General features: G+C 36.8%; 1 protein-coding gene across 3 annotated transcripts in view; it reads right to left on the reverse strand.

Moving 5' to 3' along the window:
* Window positions 1-6,571, reverse strand: part of HDX (highly divergent homeobox) — a 209,371-nt gene extending 202,800 nt beyond the window's left edge. For all 3 annotated transcript variants that reach the window (XM_030933537.1, XM_030933539.1, XM_030933538.1), the window contains exon 1: window positions 6,460-6,571. The gene's annotated coding sequence lies outside the window, so the exon portion shown is untranslated. The remainder of the gene's footprint in view (window positions 1-6,459) is intronic.
* Window positions 6,572-22,743: the final 16,172 nt, after the last annotated feature.

A 22,743-nucleotide genomic window follows, 5' to 3' on the forward strand; every position in this document is an offset into this window, starting at 1 on the left:
ACCATAAGATAATAAATTTGGGTTGTTCTAGGGCAATAATTTTGTCGTGATATGTTATGGAAGCAAAGAGACAACATACCATTCCCCTTGAGGATGTTGGTGACAGTGAACCCAATACAACTATATTCTTCTGTAACACTCCGTTGAAAAGTCAAGTAAATAAGATAAACATCATTTCAATGGTAAAGTCGTTGCTATCACCAATGTAAGTGGATATACTCAGAGGCTTATCGATTTTACCTATGATATTTGTATAGTTTTTTTCTCTTAATGATGCAATGTATACTTCAGAATTGAACAAAGCTGATCTGTATCCATCATACAATATATAATGGAGAATGCTTAGATTGCATATTTCTCTAGAAATGTGAAAACAGACAAAAGAAAATTCAGGTTTTTGTTTCTATGATCACCAGCTCTTAAAAGTCTCTGTTGTACAGGACGTCAGATTTCACTTTACTTCAGTGCTTCTCAGACATTAATACACATATTAGTAACTGGGGGGGGGGGGGTCTTGTTAAAATGCAGATTCCGATTCTGCATATCGAGCTTGGGGCCAGATTTTGCAGTGTCTAAGCGTCTCTCAGGTGATGTTCATGCTATCACTCTATGGAACACACTTTGAATAGCAAGGGAGGGATTCACAAATCCTTGCCTGAGGCTCCATATCACAAACAATACTGAATTCAAAAAGTTTCTCTCTACATTCAGTATTACTAGGTGGGAGAAGAAAAATAATCTCAAACTGACTTCCAACATCTTTTAACCATTTATTAGTGATGAAAGTGAGCCTAATTAAAATGTCTGACTCATTACTTTAATAACTAACATATATATTCAAAAATAAATTCATGTGGCTATACTTTTGTCTTAAAATAATGAGGAGGAGTCAAGACTGAGCATTCTAATACCTAAGGTAATACTTCCCACTAATACAGAATATATTTCTTCTTCCACATTTTACAATGCCTGGATCTCTTCCAGTTGTTGCTTTGTTGAGGGGTGATATGGTTTGACTCTGTGTCCCCACCCAAGTCTGATCTAGAATTGTAATCCTCACACGTGGAGGGAGTAACCTGCTGGAAGATGACTGGATCGTGGGAGCGATTTCCCCCATTATGTTCTCATGCTCATGAGTGACATGGTGTAAAAGTGTTTGGCAGTTCCCACCTCACTCTTTCTCTCTCCTGCTGCCATGTAAGACGTGCCTTGCATTTCTTTCAACTTCCACCATGATTGTAAGTTTCCTGAGGCCTTCCCAGCCATTTGGAACTGTGAGTCAATTAAATGTTTTTTCTTTATAAATTACCCATTCTGGAGAAGTTCTTTATAGCAGTGTAGAAACAGATTAATACAAGGGGATTTCAACACAACAAATTTTCGGTCTATGAAAGGGCAAAGCTATTTTGAAAATGTGTCTCAGATGATTACTTTCTTAAATAACACAGCTATTCCATCCATACAACATACAATAGGTATACTAATCTAACCAAATAAGAAAATATTGAATCATTAAATTAGCGTATTAGAAAAGTTATATAATAATATAATCTACTTTTTTAATAAAATCCACTCATGAAGTGCTTTCAGCATTGGTTGGTTTGACAGTAAGAAAGAATATGGGTCTATGTGCCTTCTGCCAGTGAAGCCATTGGAGGTCAGCACAATGAACCCTTTCCCCTAAACTTCAGACTTTATTTATTTAAAGAATGTCATCTCCACTGAGAAAAAAAAAGGGAAATATTACTCAGAAGGAGTATATTATTATACTAGAGGCTCAGAAGGAGAAAAGAAACTAGGAGGAAAATATACATGTCGTATGTGTGTGTGTGTATGAATTTATGTATACACATGTGTGTATGTGTGTGTGTGTGTGTATATATATGGATACATAAATTTTTTGAAAAACAATGAAGACAGGCCTCACTCTAGCTCCTTAACCTATACTTAGTAGCTTAACAGGTGAGCATGCAGTGTCTAGAATAACACCTGCTCTCAAATACTGGCTTTGCCACTTAGTTGTAGTATATGACTCTGAATGAGCACCATACACTAATACTTGCCTAATTACAAAAGTGCTTAGTGGGAATATATAAGCCACATGTTTGCATTACTGTTTTTAGAAGCTTGAAAGAAACTGTCCCTAACTCCAAGGGAAAAGGGGTTAAGGAGATAGTTTGCTAAATTTTGCCACCCTGACAAATAATAGGCTTAAAGATTCTAAGGATCAACCCAAACGCACATATGTCTGCTTGCGAAACAACAGGATAATTTTTGTGAAACAAAAGGTAAGACAGATATTGTTCTAGATTTCTTTACAGATGGAAGATGTAAGGTGAAGCATTTAATTGACTGATAGTATAATTTCATGTATCCAGTTGCCTTATACCTAGATCTCTGGTTTAACCCAGGCAATTTTGCTACTAGTTGGCACAAGAATGACCCCATTTGGACAGACAGGTTTCAACTTATTTCCTTAAAATTTCATGCAGACTAGAAAGGTATTACGATATCAGTGATAGCTTCTGAATATGCCAGCATCTCGAGCTCCCTTCTTATGCATAATATATCTCTAGAATTATCAATATTTGCTTCTAAACTTGTGTACCTAGATATAGTGTACTCAATGCAAGTATATTAAGAAACCACCAATTTCAGTTTTAGCTCACTGACTCCACAATAAAATAAAAATCAACAATTCAAATTTTATTTATTCTGTTGGAGATTGCACTATAAAAATGTAATTCCCTCTGGAAGTATGATACAATTTTAAAAGCAGAAGGCAATAAATGTTTTTAAAATGCATTTTATGCAAAGTTTCATGCCGTATTTTTTCAATCAAGACTGAGAGAGTGTGTTTTAATAAAATATCTAAAACAAATGTAAGTATACACCATTTATTTGGGTAATCTTACAAATCTCTAACTTCGTAGAAGTAATATGGTGTTTATGAAATGCACGTGCACACACACACACATGTCTCAGATTCCAGAGATTTAGATCCTAGCTAAAGCTCTGCCAAAAGTTCATTGTATTGACCTTAGTCAAGCACAACTTGGTGATTACAAGTCAAACCCATGATTGAGTCTTGACTGTGACATGCAATAGCTGTATGGACCTCGGCAAATCAACTGCTTTGAAATATGTTTTCTCATTTGTAAAATGGGAAATAATACTATACACTCTTTCATATAGATTTTGTGATGTTTAAATGCAATAAGATATATAAAGTTTTTAGCACAATGTCTGGCACTAAGTGCTTAATAAATATTAGTGTTTATTAATGCTAGTAAAGTACCTCACTTCTTTGGCCTTCAGATTCTTTACTTGTAAAATAAGGGGATTGGCTTATCATTATAAAATCTCCCCCAACTCAAACTCTACAACTTAAATGAGAAAACCCAATGTCATCCTCCCAGATAGAAATTGTAAAACAAGCTTTAAAAATATATGTCACACTCATTTTTTTTTCATATTTTATTTTGAGCTCTCTAAACTTAACAGCATATTTCTAAGCACCACATTCTATCCAGAGTTGCTTAAGTTTGATCAGTTTTCTCTATTGATCTATATGTAAATGTCTAGGAAAGTCTCAATTACTATGAAAGCTGGCTACAAGTTAAAACAGCTTCGAGGAGTTTCATATAATGTAGGTAATCAGAGAAACGGTCAAAGAATTTTCCCTTATAATAAATAACTTTCATGGTTCACTTGCAATTATCTACAATAATGATGTTCTAATTTACAGGTCACAACACCCTTCTGCTTTTAATCCATGTTTCTACATCAAAAAACTTTATGTGATATTGAGATGGTACCTCAAACTGAGGCAGTAGCCAAAGTGAAATATGTGAAAAACCTTTGTATTAAACCATAATCACACTGTCATTCAAGTAAAACTTGAGCTCTGCAAAACAGTGCAATTTGAAGCCTAAGGGATAGGAAAGTGACAACCAATATATAATAGCAATTATAACAATCATCACAATGGTCATCTCTGATTCAACAGATGTACACATGAAAACTACCAGGAATAGTCAATATAAGATAGCAATTGTAGATAAAATGTAATAAAAAAAAGAGGAATTTGTATATTTTTAAAGATACATGATATGATGTCACCAAAGAGAAGTATAGAACAATGGAATACCTATTTATTTAGTATTTTTCAAACTGAGAAAATTACAGACAGAGCCGCTTCTGGAATAGTGTTCCCTCCCTTGATCTTGTTTATGAGGGCATGATATATTTGAAGGCCACCCAGTAAAGTGAGATCTCTGTAATTCCTTTCCTCTGACTCACATTCAGGTTTATTTAGTCATTGGAGGGTCTCTTGCCTGACCAACGATGAATAAGCTTTCACATGTGTACAGTTCTCTCTATAAAAATACTGCTTCATTTCCAAGGACATTGTTTTCTGGGAGAAAAGAACATAAACAGCTACAGCTATTTTGATTATTCAGTTAGGTGCTACGGACAGATAATAAAGAAATAGATGGCATGGTCCCAACCCTTAAGGAAGGATTTAAAATCCGGTTGAGGATTCCAGTCTAACATACACACACACACACACACACACACACACACCACCACCACCACCACCAACAACAACAACAACAAAAGAGACAATACAAAGCAACCCACAAGCAAGTGACAAAGACAAGAATTAATGTGGGAATTCCAGGAAAAGTGAGGTCAGTAACATTTGGGTTAGATTAATTTGGAAGGCACTTGTGGAGGGGTGCAATTTGAGTTGAGTTTCCAAAGCGAGTAAGATGTGAATTATGTAGAAGAGAGGGCATCCTAGGTGAAGAGAATAGTAATAGTATAAGGAGAAAAGTTATACAGGTAGATTGTTCTCCCTAACTGAACATTAAAGAGAGTTGAGAACTGAAGAATAAAGGAAAATAAGACTCCTGTATTACAGTGAGGTCAGATTATGAAGTTCTTTGAAATTCGAGTGGAATTAGGCTTGAAACAATAGAAAACAAGGAACCAAGAATATGTTGGTTAAAGAAAGTGATTTGTTGAAAGAAGTGTTCACAGACCACTAAGGATGTGGGGCACAGGTGAAGACTGCCTAGGAAGCTCCTACAGTTACTAGATGAGTGGTGATGAGAATTTAGATTGTAAAGGAGGAATGATGTGCGAAGTCTTTCAAAGGAAAATTTACCAGTACTTGATAATCCCTTAACTATGAGAAATAGAGAAAAATCCAGATTCCTCTGTAAAATTGTCAAGAGTCTATGATCAGACTGTGAAGGGCAATTAATAACAATACTGTACAATCTATTCATCAAGAATAGACAGGCAGGTTGTTCTTCACTGTTCCTCACAACTGCTGAGTAATAAAAGCCTTAATATAAGTAATGTAACAGCGTTCCCAATGAAGGAGTGAAGGAAAGGGTCTCTCAAAATAATGTTTGACTTCAGTAATTCTAGCAGAGACACAGAGGAAGAAGATGGACTTAGCACCAAACTTGAAATGGAGACTAAAGATTTATAAGAGATTGTCCCAAGAAGATAAAAAGACCAGAAAGGAAAATTTCTTACTCTGAGCCTCCACAATGGACTTCATTCTGAGTCTTTCCAAAGAATTTAGGGTTCAAAATCATTGTCACCCCAAATCAGAGCTCCTTTAAGATTAAAATTTAGATTCATTTGAATAATTAGTGTTTATTTTTCCAAACAGTTTCTTATCTGATAAACTTCTATTCCACAAATTCTTCTAGAATTCATTTTGTTATTCAACATCTAATACCTGGAAATTTAGAATTTGCCTTCGCAAATTTATAAGGCTCATTTTGAAGCTGGATTTACTCAGTAGGCCAGTTTAAACTAAATGGCAGATCCCTCCCCATCAACTGGTGCTTGAAACATCACAAGGTCTGGAATGTTCCCTGGGTCTCTACTTTCCAAATTCAGCCCAGAAATGGCTCAGCCCCACCTCTTCCAGTGAAACCGAAACAGCGCCTGTGCAAACTCCACGCCTATTCTCCTCACAGTGACCCACCCTGCCCCCACCAAGGTGCTAATGCGCAGGCGCAGCGCTCTCAGTGCCTTTGAGTAGGGCTGTGAGAAATCTACTGTCCAGTGAAATCTAGAAGTGATAGAATTCAATCCTTCCTTTCTTCGGAGGCAGAGGCGCCACTTCCTTCTACTACCCGTCCAGAAGTGCGTCCCAAACGTCTCCCTCTCTCGGAGCAAGGTCTTTCGCAATCCCCATTGTATCCCTATCCGCAGCTCGTTTCTAATCTCACTCAGCCGCCAGCCTTCGCTAGGAGGATAGGGGCACTTCGCTCCCTAGGATCCGCACCAGTTTTTTGGCTGCCTGTTTAGGCCACAAAACCTATGGACCCCCCCCAACCCCCAATCTCGCCCCAAACTAGGAAAAGCATTATCCCGGTGCTTTGCCCGCCCTCCTTCGCCCTTCACACCCACTCAGTGTTGAGTGCTTACCTCGGGTGTGGTGCGGTTACGAAAGCAATCAGTGGAACCCAGATCAGTCCACTGCTGGGGCAGGCGGATTCAGCGAGATTTTTCCTGGGTCTCCACTGCCGCTTCAGACAATGAAATCAGCGTGTCCGATCATCAATTCTCATCATGATCGTGACGTCACAAAAGACAGCGGCCAATAGGAGCCTGCGATCAGCTCAGGACAGTCCCTGGCCTCAGCCCAGAACCCAAGAGTTGGGAGGGGGGAAGAGAGATGGCTGCCTGCAACTGGGCTGCCTTTTCCTCGCACAAATCAGTTACATCCACGGCCAGGGCTCTCTATACCTTCCTGAATAGCTGTGAACACCGAGCATCCCTGTGACTATAGTAGTTACATGCCAGCCATTTGAGCAGGTGCTGCCTGGCCTTCCAACTTGAAATTGGGTTTTAACAAAATTGTTACATGCTGCCAAAACCAAATGATAGCATAAAGAAATACAGTCCTTTGTGGTCGGTGTTTGATTGACAGGTAAATACTCAAGTTTTACTAAAATCAATAAGGTGTCCATCAAGACTTTAAAATTTTACAGTAAAAGCAAGTGTACTGTTATACGTGACTGGTTGGCTCTGATGACTGCGGAAAGAAACTATGGTTTTTATGCATCCAACTTCAATTCCCAGTCTGCCAGAAGCTACTTGGGTGATCACCATTATACCATTACACAAAAGAAGTCAAGCCACATGTTACATCATTTAACAGTTACTTGATATACTTCCCAGATTTGCTGGATGCCATGAGAAATAAAGAATTCATTGATTCTCTGCCATCATAGAGCTTGCAACATCATTTGGAAGACAAGATTAGCACACAGTAAATATTCACAACAATAAAATAAAGTACATGATCATGTGCTCAGTCATTAATTACAAGCAAGAGCTACATTATTTAATGATTGGAGATATCAGTGAAGTGGAAAGTCAGGGAAGCATTTTATGTAATTAAAACTTGAGATGGTTCTTGAATGGTGAGTAAGAAAGGATGGAAGGCACCGTCTTAGAGGGGAAAGATAAGCAAAGGTAGAGACGCATGAATTCATATGATGTGAGGAAGCCCATGATGAAATCATCTTGTCAAATAGAGGACATATGCTAAGGACTAGTGGTAGATGGAATTGGCTAATAATAAAAGTCTTTGAAAATAGGCAGATAACTTTTATTTGATTAAACGTCACCAAAAGCCATAAAGCATGTGACCTCAATCCTCTATAGTCAATTAGCTACAGAGGAGTTGATGTGATTTTTTAAAACAAAAGTCAGATTAGGCCCAACTTCAGATTGTCCAATGGTTTCCTTTCACATATACAATAAAATGCAAATTTCTTACCATGTCCTCAAAGCCCTAAATGATCTGGCCTTCACCATCTTTCTGACCTCACCTCCTGTCACTCAGCCACTAATTCACAAATACATTAATATTCTATTTCTCAAACAAGTCAAGCTAATGTTCATGGCAGTTGACCTTGTACTGTTGCACTCTCTGATCTTTGTATGACTTACTCCATCACTTGATTGAAATCTTTGCTCAAATGCAACCTCTTTAAAGAGGTTTTCCTATTTAAAATTGTGATCTTCTTAACACTCTCTACACTCTTTTTTCTGTTTCATTTTTCTTCATAGTATTTATTATTAAGTGTATTTTATATATTTAGTTATTGCAAATGTAAGCTCTATCAAGGCAGAGTTTTTTGTTCATTTTGTTTATTATTATATCCCTCACATCTAGAAAGGCCCTAGATACAAAGCAGACAAATAAGTAAGTACTTATTGAATGAATGACTGAAAGCACATTTTTCAAGTCATTAATTTGCATTTTCAGTTACATTGGGATAGGCTGGAGTGAGAGAGACCAGTTAGACAGTTGTACTGCTAACCCAGCTTCTAGGTGACATAGCCCTAGATTAGGGTGTCAAAAATGATGAAATATGAGACTTTCAAAGAAGGGATTATAAGGGTTAAGTGGAGGATTCAGAAACAGCTTATTGATAATTGATTAACATATTCATAAAGTACTACATACCTGAAACTGAGGTGATATGAGAAAAAAGATCAGAGTCCCTACTCTTGAAGGGTTTATAATGCAAAGACACAAGAAGACATATTTGAAACCATGGTACAAAAAGAGGCAATTAAATTAATCCAATTGTTCCTTCCTTTTTTTCCCTCTCACCCTGCATCTAAGCCGCTAGTACGTTTGAAGACTGTACCTTCAAAATATGCCCCAAATCTGAATACTCCGTACCTCCTCTACCACCATTACACCGAAGTCACTATAACTTCTAGTTTGAAATACTGCAAAAGCATCTTACATGGTTTACTTTCTTCCACACTTGTCCTTCTTCGAAAGTTTATCTTAACATCAGTCGAAATATTCTTTATAAAGTTTGAATCAGATCATATCACTACCTGATTTAAAACCCTCCAAATGTGTCTCATTACATTAACAATAAAGTCCCAAGTCCTTTGCTATGGTGTATTTCCTACCATTTGTTCCTGCCCTGGCTCACTATGCTGTAGCTACTCTGGTCTTTTGGTTATTTTTTTCTTCTGGAATGCCTATTTCCTCTTCAGAGACTTTGTGTTTGCTATGATTTCTTGGGAAACTCTTTCCCTAGATCTTCACATAGCATACTTCACATAATTCAGACTGTCTGCTAAAATGTTACCTTCTCAGATAGGACTTCATGGACCAATCAATTTAAAACAGCATTGCCCCACCACCACCATCACCATTATCTATCTCCTGTATCTTCTTGTTGTGCTTAATTTTTCTCATATCTCTATGGAAAAATACATTATTTGTTTTGTTGGTTAGTTATTTTGCCTTTCCCCAACAGAATGAAATGTTCAAGGGGGTAGGAATTTACCTCTCTTATTACTGTTATACCTCCAGTACTTAGAGTTGTAGTAATACCTAGCATGAAGTAGGTACTCAACGGATCTTTGTTGAATGAATAGATAGGGGAGAGCATAGATTGTGTAGTGCAGTAATAGGTATTCAGGGAGGAGAGATGTTTTCAATACATGCCTAAGATATCAGTACCTGTCCTGTTCACAATATATCAATTAAAAGCATGTTTATTGAACTTGTAAGTAAAAAGCATCTAAGTAGAATAATTAAATCATTGATATTAACCAAGATTTCAAAGATCTCAGAAGACTCAACAAACAAATGCAATAAAATGAAGTTTGACAGGGATAAACAGTAAGTCTTGCTTTTAGGTTTACAAAAATCAGTTGCATAAGTACAGGAGGGGCAATAAACACCTAAGTTGGGAAGTGTATCTAAAAATTCTATAAATTCAGTATGAACTGGTATAACAAAGCTGTTAAACAAGATAATTCACACTTAAACTATATTAATAAAAAGTTATTATCTGAATCAAGAGAGTTAAGAGCTCTACTAGTCCCTACCGTAGTCAGACCACACTTGGTCTCTTCTATTGATTATCCTTATTTTAAAATAAACATTCACAAATAGCTGCATTTAGAGAAGAAAAACCAGGATTATGAGGCATCTAAAAATTATATGATTTGAGGCAAGTCTCCAGGAACTGAGGATGCTTAACTTAAAGAGGAGAAGACCTCAAGTATATAGAATATATAACTATCTTCAAATATTTGAAAGACTGCTGGGCAAAGACAAATGTGACTTATGTTGTGGTTTTCCAGAGGGCAGTACCAAGGCCAAAATGGATAACTGATGGGGAAAAAAGCCTCAGCTTAAAATTCAAGTGTTCAAAAATGATAGAGACTGTTTTGTAAAGTCAAAAGGCCTCAATCACTGGGAATGTTTCAGTGACCATCAGTCAGCAGTGTTGAAGGATTATCTATATTGAGTGACTGCTAAAGTTTATCTCAACACAGAATTTACAGATTTTTGGATTATGTCAGATGGAAGTTAGTCAGGAAAAGGCCTTAAAGAAAAACAGTGAGTTTGGTCTTTTAAGATTTGGTTTAGTCTGGCGGAGCTGAATCTAGGTTGGGGTACCACTAATAAAAGACAACCAATTTACTGCTCTCCCATTCTTCATTGGGGGGAAAAACATGTTCACAGTGCATTTTGGGTGAACATAAAAATGCATACACCAAAGAAAATTCTGCCAACTTTAATTTTTTCTTATTTTTTTCATTAATAAGGAATTTATTTGTAAGTTCATTTTAACCAACACAATCATTTATTGATATATGTGAGACCTGCCTAAATGAGCCCAGAACATAGCTCTCACCATTGGATTGCTAGGTTTAAAAAACTAACTTTCAATCTACTTAAAGTTACATTAATGTTTCTAGTACAGCTGATTTTTGTTAATCAGAGTCTCTATGCTTTGTTTGTAGGTTATTGAGACTTTTTAAATCACTTCTATTTTTCTCTTCTTTCTTTTTAATTTTTAGAGACAGAGTGTTGCTCTGTCACTCAGGCTGGAGTGCAGTGGTGTGATCATAGCTCACTACAGCCTCAAACTCATGGTCTCAAGTGATCTTCCCACCTTGCCCTCCTAAAGCATTCATTGTGATTACAGGCCTGAGCCATTGCACCTGGCCTATTTTTACTTTTATTTTGCCCACCTTTTAGGCCTTTGACAGCTTATTGACATCTCCATTCAAAGTTGTCCACCAAAACATGATGAGAGAGCTGAAATCAAGTGTTGTCCTTTTAAATACTTCTGATTTGGAGGGGAAGAAAGTAATTTTTAAATAAAATGTTAAAACTTACGATTTCTCTGTGGATTTCAATTATCCATTGTAGCCATGTTATTAGTATTTTAGTGGAGATGCCATTTGAAGGAACTTTTCTACTCTTACTGTGTCCAGGTTAAAGCAAACTCTATGATAGAAAACCCTTCTGAATCATTAGTATACACTGTCCTACTCTAATTATTCCATAAATAGCCTCTACAGAACACTAAATTTCTATTTTGTATTTCACTTATTAAGGTACCTTATTTTATAGACAATGTATACATGATTTGTTCACCTAGAAAATTTCTGAAATAAGACCAATTCTTGAGTGGCACTGTGGTTTTTCAGAAATAATATATTACTAATATTTCTGAGTTATTTTTCTACTTTAACTAAGCCAGTAGTTATCAGCATGTTTTCCCTGGACCAGCAGCATCAAAATCACTTGAGAACTCTTTGGAAACATAAAATCTTGATCCCTACCTACAGATTCAAAAACTGTGAAAGGAGGGCCAAGAAGTTTGTGTTTTAACAAGCTCTCCAGGAAATTCAGATGTATGATAAAGGTTGAGAACAACTGTATTTAGCTATAACTGTGGAGGCGGGGGGAATAGAGGCAATTTCATTCTACAATATTTATTTAGCTTGCATTATGTGCAAGCTACATAGAATTTATGAAAACATGATTTTGGTGTTCAAAACATGCGTAGTCTAGTAGAACAGCCACAGACTTAAAAACGTAAAATAATATGATAGCCCTTAAATGTGGGGCGGGAATCTGAGTTGAGTGGACCTAGGAAAATTATATCTATGAATGTGAATGACTAGTTTTGCATAGTAGGGTTTTATTTCTGACATATCTACTGTTATATTCCTGATATGGCTCGAAATGTTTCCCCCCTAGTCATGTTATTGATGTTAGGATAAAGTGAGAGACCAGAGAATCAAGTATTGTAATTTAGCAATTTTGCTATAACACACGTCCCCTCCCTCAAAAAAAAAAAAAAATTTGTATACATCCAGAAAGAATTCCACTTATGTATTTCTCTCTTGATTGAATGGTGAAATTTATTCATGTTTCTCTAATTTCATACTGAAATTTATTTTAGCATGCTATCAGATATATAAGGGATGTATATATTTATATTGATTGACTTCTGAAAGCAGCTGGAATCCTATTGGTATCAGAAAGGAAGTTTACTTTTTGGAAAGTTTAAATTGTTTGTATTTAAATTTTAAAGTGGTTCTCAATCATTTGGGAGATTGAGGATACTTTAGATAATACAACAAAGCCATGAATGCTTTCTCCAGAATCATACACACATACAGATTTCATAATATTTATTACTGGGGGTGAATCCCATGGATTTTCTGTAGATTATCTGTTAACTTGCTGGAGTGGATAGATCCTAGGTAAATAGCTCTCCTGAAAAAATGATTTAAGATGATGTACAAAGTGAATTATAAGAGTGCTACTAGTTTAGATAACTTGTCTAGAATGTGGTTAGTTACCCATTTAGCTCTATGAAGTGTGGGCTAGACCCAAATGCTTCAAATCAGTATCCTCTCTAATACATACAAATATATCAACCAAGCACTCATATGAACTTATAGTTCATTTATCCCTAGGGTAATTAAAACATCTGAGGACTTGAGAAGGACAGTAGTCTTCAGTTTAAATCAAAAGAGATACTTTGAGAATACCTTGGCCAAAACAAGCAAAATATTTCTAAAGAAGCACCCAAATACATGCTTTATCATCCATGTGGTTATTTAAAAGACAGCAAAAAAGCTAATTATTATGCTATACCATGACTTGAGGTGCAGGATGGGTTGAGGAAGGAAAGGAAAAATTGGCTCCTAAAAATCTAGAATCATTTGCAAAGCTTTTGGAAAACCATTCTGCATTAAAAATTGAAAGGATTGAAAAGGCTATTTTTGAAGTAAATTGAACAAGAAAAAAAGCCTATCTCATTTTTACACCATTTTGCCTTCACTTTTTATTTTATTGTTTTTTAGACAGAGTCTTATTCAGTTACCCAGGCTGGAGTGCAGTGGCACTGGTGAAATCTCAGCTCACTGCCACCTCTGCCTCACATGTTCAAGTGATTCCCATGCCTCGGCCTCCTGAGTAGCTGGAATTAGAGGTGTGCACCACCATGACCAGCTAATTTTTGTATTTTTAGTAGAGACGGAATTTCTTCATGATGGCCAGGCTGGTCCCCAACTCCTGACCTCAAGTGATCCACCCGTCTCAGTCTCCCTAAGTGATGAGATTACTGGTATGAGCCACCACACCCAGCCTGCCTTCACTTTTTATGGATAAGGAAAATAAAGTACAAGGAAGAAAAGTGAGTTACTTGAGGTCCATAGATCAGTAATTTACTAGATGATATACTTTTGATCAAATAAAGTTGATGATCATTTGAAAGTAACTATCAACAGCCATGACATTTTCAGTCCTAGGTGATGGAAGAAAGTTGAAGAGCCAAGATTTGACAAGGCAAGTTAGGGGCTCAAGGACCGGGTCTAAGTAAAGGTGGAACAAATAATCTGAAAGTATGTGAATAGACCAAAGTAGCTGTATATAGAACTGCCAATAGTCAAAACTGGATAGTGATGCCCAAATTACTGGTAGTTGAAAAAAAATGTAAACACATAGCCACGTAGCAAAAGTCAGAGAAGGCAAGATTCTGGATTCAGAGGTCTTCAAACTGGGTAACAGAAATCAAGAACCAGTTAAAAACAATAAGTATCAGAAATCATCAAAAATATTGGGAAAACATTAGGGTCTAAACTGGCAGGCCAAAAATATTGGACAGATGGAAATACAAAGGTCAAGTTAAAGAGGAGGTAGCCAAGGACCAAACAAAATAAACTCAGGCCAGGCCAATTTATCAAACAAGTAAGTGAGTAGTAAGGAGTCAAGGCAAATCAAGAAACAAGGAAGTCACAGAAGCTTAAAGCACAGAGCATGGGTAAGTTAAATGACACATAGAAATGCCAAGGTGGACCTTGATAAATCAGAGAGTTCTTCAGCCTTGGGCTTGAGCTTTAATAATCCTAATGTGGCCAGGCTGGGCCCTTGAGGTGAGAGCAAGTAATTGAGAACAACTCCCTGCCATGAATTTCATGTGGATAAAATAGTACTTTCTGGCAGTCAGATTCCGACAACAAAACCCAGAGGAAAATATGAAGTGTTTTGAATATCTTAAGAGTTTTTAAGACAACAGTTTTCTTTCAAACTTAAACGAATATCATGGTTTCCAGTAGAGAAAATTTTCTAAATGCCATAGCAAAATTATTTGGTAATAAAATTTCCATGATTCCTTTTCAGAGCTTTATACCATATTGTACTACTGACTTACATTACACAGAATATGTGAAAATGTTATAATTTTATAAGCTTGCCTTATAAAAATTATTTTAATTCTATTACTTTTCCTTCAATAAAAATCCCCAATGAACTTTGGAGTATTGATCAGTGTTGTATTATCTATATTCACATGCCTTTGTTGACCACTGTAATTGAGTTCCATTTCATGCTCACAAATTTAGTGGGTGATACAGTGCATAGGAAGGAAACTATAATGAGATTATTTGTGTTGCGTGGTAATACAATCCATTTTTACCCCAATTGGTGTAATATGTTAGAGCCTTCTACAGGTTCAAAAAATCTAAAAATATAAATTGGCAGCGTCAGCAATATGGATTTCTAAGTAGGATTTAGCAATTAGTATGATGAGCCATTTTCTTAACATTTAACATATTCAATTGGCAATATTGCCTATAGTTATACACAGCTGATGCTTATGGTAACTCACATTGGTTTTGTCCTTCATAACCAAGGATGCAGTATTAAGATCTCTTATAGCAATATCAAAAGCACAGTTCTTTGCAGCTTTAATACCTGGAAAATCTGTTACATTGACTTTCCATTTTAATTACTTTAATTTTTTAATATTAGTGTAGAGACTTTATATCCTTCCCTACCTGCAGTCCTTCTTCCTGTTGCCAAAAGCACTATATATAAAGATATTTGACAATTTTAAAAGCAAGCACATCAAATATTAGTCTTCCTTGGAATAAATGGGGGAAAGAGAAATAGGAGAATATTGATAGTGGTGTGCTAGAGCCTGTCAGCACTTGCTTGGGAGAGCTAACTGTGCAAATCTCCTCCCAACTCCGCATTCACTGACCTAAAACTAGTGGCTTGAAGCCTGACGTTGTGGGGGTAGTAACAACATGAAAATTAACGAATGGCACAAATCAGGGCTTCCACTTCACCAGACAGCCAGTTGTTAAGCATTTACTAGCACACTACTGAAGGTATAGGAAAGCAGAATATGAGAACAGAGTATAGAGAAGTACTTTGAAATTAACTAGGAAGGTATGATTAACTTTAATTTGTTTACTACTAAAAGATGAGGTCTAGCTGGAAAAAGGAGTTTGTATTTGAAAGGAGTGAAAAGATTTCACTATGTTTATGCTGTACAAATTCACTTTTTAAATTTAAATTTACTTAGCTAATATGTTGAATCCAATTCACTCTTGGAATATTGTTATTCGGTAGCTAAGCAATTTGATGATAATAATAATTCACTTTATCCTAAGTTTTACCTTTAACTTTATAAAAAAGAATCAAAAGCATGCTTAAATAATATGCCAGGGCTAGCAGGTGTGTCCTTTAAGAAAGTTTGTTTGTGGTAGGTGATTTGCTTTCTAGGCTCACCAGGAAGCTGATTTGCTTTCCAGGAAGCTGATTTGCTTTCCAGGAAGCTGATTTGCTTTCCAGGAAACCAGGGCGAGTATTAAATGACCAGCGAGTAGGCAAGGCTAGGAGCAAAACTGCACATTTATTTTTGGTCCCCCAGCTTCAGGAAAGAAGGTGTGGGGGAGGGGTGAGGTCCATCGGTCTCCGGCAGGGGAGGCCGAGGGAGTCACCCGGTGGAGCTCTCAGGCCGGGGCGGAGTTCCTACAGTCCCAACAGGAGTGAGGGCTGAGGAAGCCCATGCAGCGCGCCTGCAGGGAGCGGCTTTTATGTCCTGGGCCTGGGAGTGGGCGGGCAGTGGGAGGGACATAGGCGGGTCGGGGGCCGGGCGGTAGGCGTGGCTAGGCTGGTTCCGGTTTTTCTCCGTCGGAGGTCGGGTTGCACCTGCGCAGTGGACCTGTGTCTTTCCTGGGCACAGGAAAGCTGATGGTGAAGAACCCGGAACTGCGCCATCTTGCCTCCGTTCCTCCAAACAGTAGGTAATGGCAGAGGATGTTGGTCAAGAGAGCTTTAAATATAAGCTAGACCTGGTGAGGACTGCATCAAATAGGTCAGTGTTCTGACTGAAATTTTCAAGCAAGACTTGGAACTAAGTGATCAGTTATGGAAGCAGGATCCGTAGAAAAAGAAGGTGCATGCTGAAATGATGTGTGAAATACTGCACAACTGAAAGTAATGCTTGGCAAAATGAGTGTTAATACTGCAACAGAAGTCAGTATACTGAAGAGATATCTGCACTCCCTTGTTTACTGCAGCATATTCACAATAGCCAAGATATGGAATTTACCTAAGTGTCCATGAACAGAAGAATGAAGAAAATTTGGTTCATATACACAATGGTGTACTATTCAGCCATCAAAAAGAATGAGTTCCAGTCATTTGCATCAATATGAATCGAACTGGAAATCATTATATTAAGTGAAACAAGCCAGGCACAGAAAGACAAACATCATATGTTCTCACTTATTTGGGGGATCTGAAAATCAAAACAATTGAACTCATGGGCACGGAGAGCAGAAGGATGGTACAAGAGGCTGAGAAGGGTAGAGGAAAGTTGAGGTGGAGGTGGGGATGGTTAATGGGTACAAACTTACGAAGAGTGAATAAGACTTACTATTTGATAGGACAGTAGGCTGTCTATAGTCAATAAGAACTTAATAGTATATTTTAGAATAAATTATGTAATTGGATTGTTTATAACTCAAAGCATAAAATTTCAAAGGATGGATACCCCATTTTACATGATGCGTTTATTTCACATTGCATGTCTGTATCAAAATATCTCATGTATGCCATAAATATATACACCTACTATGTACCCACAAAATATTTTAAATAACAAAAAAGAAAAAAAAAGAAATTGTGGGCTACATATACAAAATGGCATATTATTCAGTCATAAAAAATAAAATTCTGTCATTTGCAACAACATAGATGGAACTAGAGGATATTATGCTAAATTAAATAAGCCAGGCACAGAAAGATAAATATCACATATTTTCACTCATATATGGAAGCTAAAAAATTGACCTCATGGAGATACAGTATAGTGATGGTTACCAGAGGCTTAGAAGAGTAGTAGCACAGAGGTGGGAAGGGAGTTCGGTTAATGAGTGCAAAAATACAGTTAGATAATAGGAATAAGATTGAGTATTCAGTAACACAATAGGACAACTGTAGTTAAGGGTAACTATAGTTAACAACTTTATTTTATATCTCAAAATTACTAGAGGAGTAGATTTGGAACATCCCAACACAAAAATGATAAATGTTTGAGGTAATGAATATCCCAATCACCCTGTTTTGATCTTTATCCATTGTATGCTTGTATCAAAATATCATATGTACTTCATAAATATTTACAACTATTATGTATCCATTAAAATTAAAAACAGAAATAAAATATAATTTAAAAACTGAAAAAAAAAAGATTGCAACAGATCATACAAACTTCATTTTAAAGACTCATGGATTAGACCTATTTTTACATCAGTGCCTTCTTTTAGTGAATTACTCTGGATGTTCTGAACAAATTTACCTGGAAACAATGGCCAATAGCCTCAAATATTAAAGACAACCTCTATTTTATCTGGACAAAGGTCAGTAATGGCATTCTAAAACTGAGAGAAAAAGTATTCTATGTAACTTAGAATTTTAGGGCTGCCAGAGACCACAAGAATTCATCTAGTCAGCTTTCCTCTTTCTAAATAAACTTGTTCCTAAGTAACATCTTCTGTAATATTTTTAATCTGTGTATGTCATGAGCAATAAACTGTGAAGTCTCAGCATACATGAATAATTTAATGCTGTAATCAAAGAAAACTTACAAAGTCAGAAATTTATAAACTCAGATCTAATCTACATTTACTAAGCTTCCATAATATTGAACAATGTAGTGGATATATTTACATATGGCATCTCATTTAATCTTCACAACCCAGATAGAAGGGCGTAAATTCTGTTATACAGATAAGAATACTGAATATGAATAACCATGACAATAAAGCAGAAATTTATAAACATTCCATGTAAATGACCTTAATTAGCATGAGTTTTGTATAACCAAACAAATGTTTTAGAAATGTTTCCATAGCTAGTACTATGAAAAGGAAAACCCACGTTTTCCAGATTTAAGGTGTATTCTGTTACCTTTTTCTCATACCACACCTATAATGGTAATATTTGTTATTTTATTGAATGATAACTTTATGCCAGATACTATAATAAATTATTTACATACATTCTCTCATTTAAGCTCTACAACAACGCTATGAGAGATTATTTTCTCCATTTTCAGAGGAGGAGGAGACAGATCTTAGAGAGGTTTGTATGTGGAAGAACCAGGATTCAAACTTAGTTGTACTTAACTTCAAAGCCCGTTATTCTTAAGCACTTTGCTATACTGCTTTCTGTGGTATTTACATTCTTTTCTCAAAAAAGGTCTTATCAGGAAAATTTGATTACAGACTATGTAGTAGATGGTACCAAGAAATCATTTTCATTTTGGTAAGTATAATATTAGCACTATGATTGTGTAAGAAAATGTTCGTTTTTATAGATATACATACAAAAATATGTACAGATGATATCCAGGTTTCACTTTGAAATATTCAACTAAATAAGGAGTTTAGATAAAACAAAAGTGGCAAAATGTTGACAATTTTCAATCTGAATTATGGATGTATGGGGTTTTATCACTTTTCTCTTTTTACTTTTGTGTATATTTAAAGTTTAAGTAACTTTTTTTTATTTTTTTTATTTTTTTATTTTATTTATTTATTTATTTATTTTATTTATTTTTTTTTTTTGAGACAGAGTCTCGCTCTGTCGCCCGGGCTGGAGTGCAGTGGCCAGTTCTCAGCTCACTGCAAGCTCCGCCTCCCGGGTTTATGCCATTCTCCTGCCTCAGCCTCCGAGTAGCTGGGACTACAGGCGCCCGCCACCTCGCCCGGCTAGTTTTTTGTATTTTTTTTTTTTTTTTTTTTTTTAGTAGAGACGGGGTTTCACCGTGTTAGCCAAGATGGTCTCGATCTCCTGACCTCGTGATCCGCCCGTCTCGGCCTCCCAAAGTGCTGGGATTACAGGCTTGAGCCACGGCGCCCGGCCTATTATTATTTTTAAAGAAGTCATGAGATTAACATCCAGCACACCCTCTGAGGACCTACTTTTTCTTAGCTCTACCTCAATGGCCAAGGGGACTGCTTTCCATCTTTCCATATTCTTACCCACACCGTGCCTTCTATCTAAAGGGCCATGCGCAGCAGAACCAACTGGTTCATATTCCGTATTTTCCTACCATGAATGAACTGCTTTGTGTCTTGGATACCAAAAAGCCTTGAAGGTAATAGAAATTCATAGCTACAGGAAGTTATAGTATGGTCATTATGCCTTGATCATCCTACAAAAAAAAAAAAAAAAAAGACACACTCTCTTCTGACACACATATCCAGCCTTATTTTTTTTCTTCTACAAATTATCACGATATGACATGATATTATATATTGTTTATTTGTTAATTGTCTTCTTCTTTCCTTCATAGATGGTAAGTTACACGAGGGAAGGAATCTTGTCTGTGTTTTTAATTTTTAACTTTTTATTTCTGTATGTTACGGGGGAACAGATGGTGTTTGGTTATATGAGTAAGTTCGTTAGCGGTGACTTGTGAGATTTTGGTGCACCCATCGCTCAAGCAGTATACACTGCACTCAATTTGTAGTCTTTTATCCCTCACCCCATTCCCACCCTTTCCCCTTGAGTACCCGAAGTCCATTATGTTATTCTCATGCTTTTGCATCCTCATAGTTTAGCTCCCACTTATGAGTGAGAACATACGATGTTTCGTTTTCCATTCCTGAGTTACTTCACTTCAAATAATAGTATCCAATCTCATCCAGGTTGCTGCAAATGTCATTAACTCATTCCTTTTTATGGCTGAGTAGTATTCCATCATATATATACACATATATATGTATATATATATGAGTCGTATTCCATGATATATGTATACATATATCACAGTTTCTTTATCTACTCATTGACTGATGGACATTTGGGTTGGTTCCATATTTTTCAATTACAAATTGTGCTGCCATAAACATGTGTGTGCAAATACCCTTTTTTTTTTTTTTTTTTTTTGTATGATGACTTCATTTCCTCTGGGTAGATACCCAGTAGTGGGATTGCTGGATTAAATGGTAGATGTACTTTTAGTTCTTTAAGGAATCTCCACACTGCTTTCCATAGTGGTTGTACTAGTTTACATTCCCACAAGCAGTGTAGAAGTGTTCCCGCATCTTCACCACATCCACGCCAACATATATTCTTTTTTTATTATGGCCGTTCTTGTGGGAGTAAGGTGGTACTGCATTGTGGTTTTGATTTGCATTTCCATGATCATTAGTGATGTTGGGTATTTATTTACACGTTTGTTGGCCATCTGTATATCTTCTTTGAGAATTGTCTATTCATGTCCTTAGGCCACGTTTTAATGGGATTATTTGTTTTTTTCTTGCTAATTTGTTTTATTTCATTGTAGATTCTGGATAACAGTCTTTGTCAGATGCATAGCTTGTGAAGATTTTCTCCAACTCTGTGGGTTGTCTGTTTACTCCACTGACTCTTCTTTTTGCCATGTAAAAGCTCTTTAGTTTAATTAAGACCCAGCAATTTATTTTTGTTTTTGTTGGATTTGCTTTTGGGTTCTTGGTCACGAAATCTTTGTGAATCTGTTGTGAATCTGATAGGTACTAGTTTACATTCCCACCAGCAGTGTAGAAGTGCTCCCTGTGAAACTTCCTGTGAATCTGATAGGTTTTCTTTTATAGATTACCTGATGCTTTTGCCTAACAGCTGAAAGATACTTTCTTTCATCTTAATTTTAGATAATCTGATGACAATGTGCCTAGGCAATAATATTTTTGTGATGAATTTCCCAGGTGTTCTTTGAGCTTCTTGCATTTGGATATCTAGGTCTCTAGCAAGGCCAGGGAAATTTTCCTCAATTGTTTCCCCAAATATATTTTCCAAACTTTTACATTTCTCTTCTTCCTCAGGAACTCTGATTATTTTCAGGTTTGATCATTTAACATAATTCTAGACTTTTTGGAGGCTTTGCTCATATATTTTATTCTTTTTACTTTGTCTTTGTTGGATTGGGTTAATTCAAAAACTTTATCTTCAAGCTCTGAAATTCTTTCTCCTGCCATTTGATTTTATTGCTGAGACTTTCCAGAGCATTTTGCATTTCTTTAAGTGTGTTCACTGTTTCCTGAAGTTTTGTTTCTTATTGACGCTATCTTTTTCACTGAAGATTTCTCTCCTCATTCTTTTATCTTTTTTAAAATTTCCTTAAATTTGACTTTACCTTTCTTTGGTGCTTCCTTGATTAGCTCAATAACTTACTTTATGAATTCTTTCTCAGATAAATCAGGGATTTCTTCTTGGTTTGGATCATTGCTGGTGAGCTAGTGTGATTTTGGGGGGGGTATTAAATAACTTTGTTTTGTCATATTATCAGAGTTCGTTTTCTGGTTTCTTCTCAGTTGAATAGGCTCTGTCAGAGGGAAGGTCTAGGGCTCAAGACTATTGTTCAGATTGTTTTGTACTACTGTGTGTTCCCTTGATGTAGTACTGTCCCCCTTTTCCTAGGGATGTGGCTTCCTGATAGCCTAGCTGTAGTGATTGTTATGTCTTTTTTGGACCTAGGCACTCAGCAAGTCTACCAGACTTTGGACTAGTACTGAAGGTTGCCTTCACAGAGTCCTGTGATGTGAACTGTCTGCAGGTCTCTCAGCCATGGATACCAGCTCTTGTTTTGGTGGAGGTGGCAGAGGGGTGAAATGCATTCTGTGAGGGTCCTTAGTTTTGGTTGTTTAATGCACTATATTTGTTCTGGTTGGTCTCCTGCCAGGAGGTGGCACTTTCAAGAGAGCCTCTGTTGTGGTAGTATAGGGAGGATCAGGCAGTGGGTGGGGCCCTAAAACTCCCAAGAGTATATGTCTTGTCTTCACTACCAGAGTGGATAGGGTAGGACCACATGGTGGGTCCAAGGCTTGGAGTGTCTGAGCTCAGACTCTCCTTGCGTGTGTCTTGCTGTGGCTGCTGTGGGGGATGAGGATGTGGTTTTCGGGTCAACGGAGTTATGTTCCTAGGAGGATTATGGCTGCCTCTGCTCTGTCATGCTGGTTATCAGGAAAGTCAGGGAAAGCCTGCAGTCATGGGCCTCACCCAACTCCCACGCAACTCAAAAGGCTGATCTCACTCCCACCCTGCCCCCTTGTCCCAACAGCACCGAGTCT

Source organism: Rhinopithecus roxellana, chromosome 7, assembly GCF_007565055.1.
Source record: "Rhinopithecus roxellana isolate Shanxi Qingling chromosome 7, ASM756505v1, whole genome shotgun sequence".
Classification (NCBI taxonomy): domain Eukaryota; kingdom Metazoa; phylum Chordata; class Mammalia; order Primates; family Cercopithecidae; genus Rhinopithecus; species Rhinopithecus roxellana.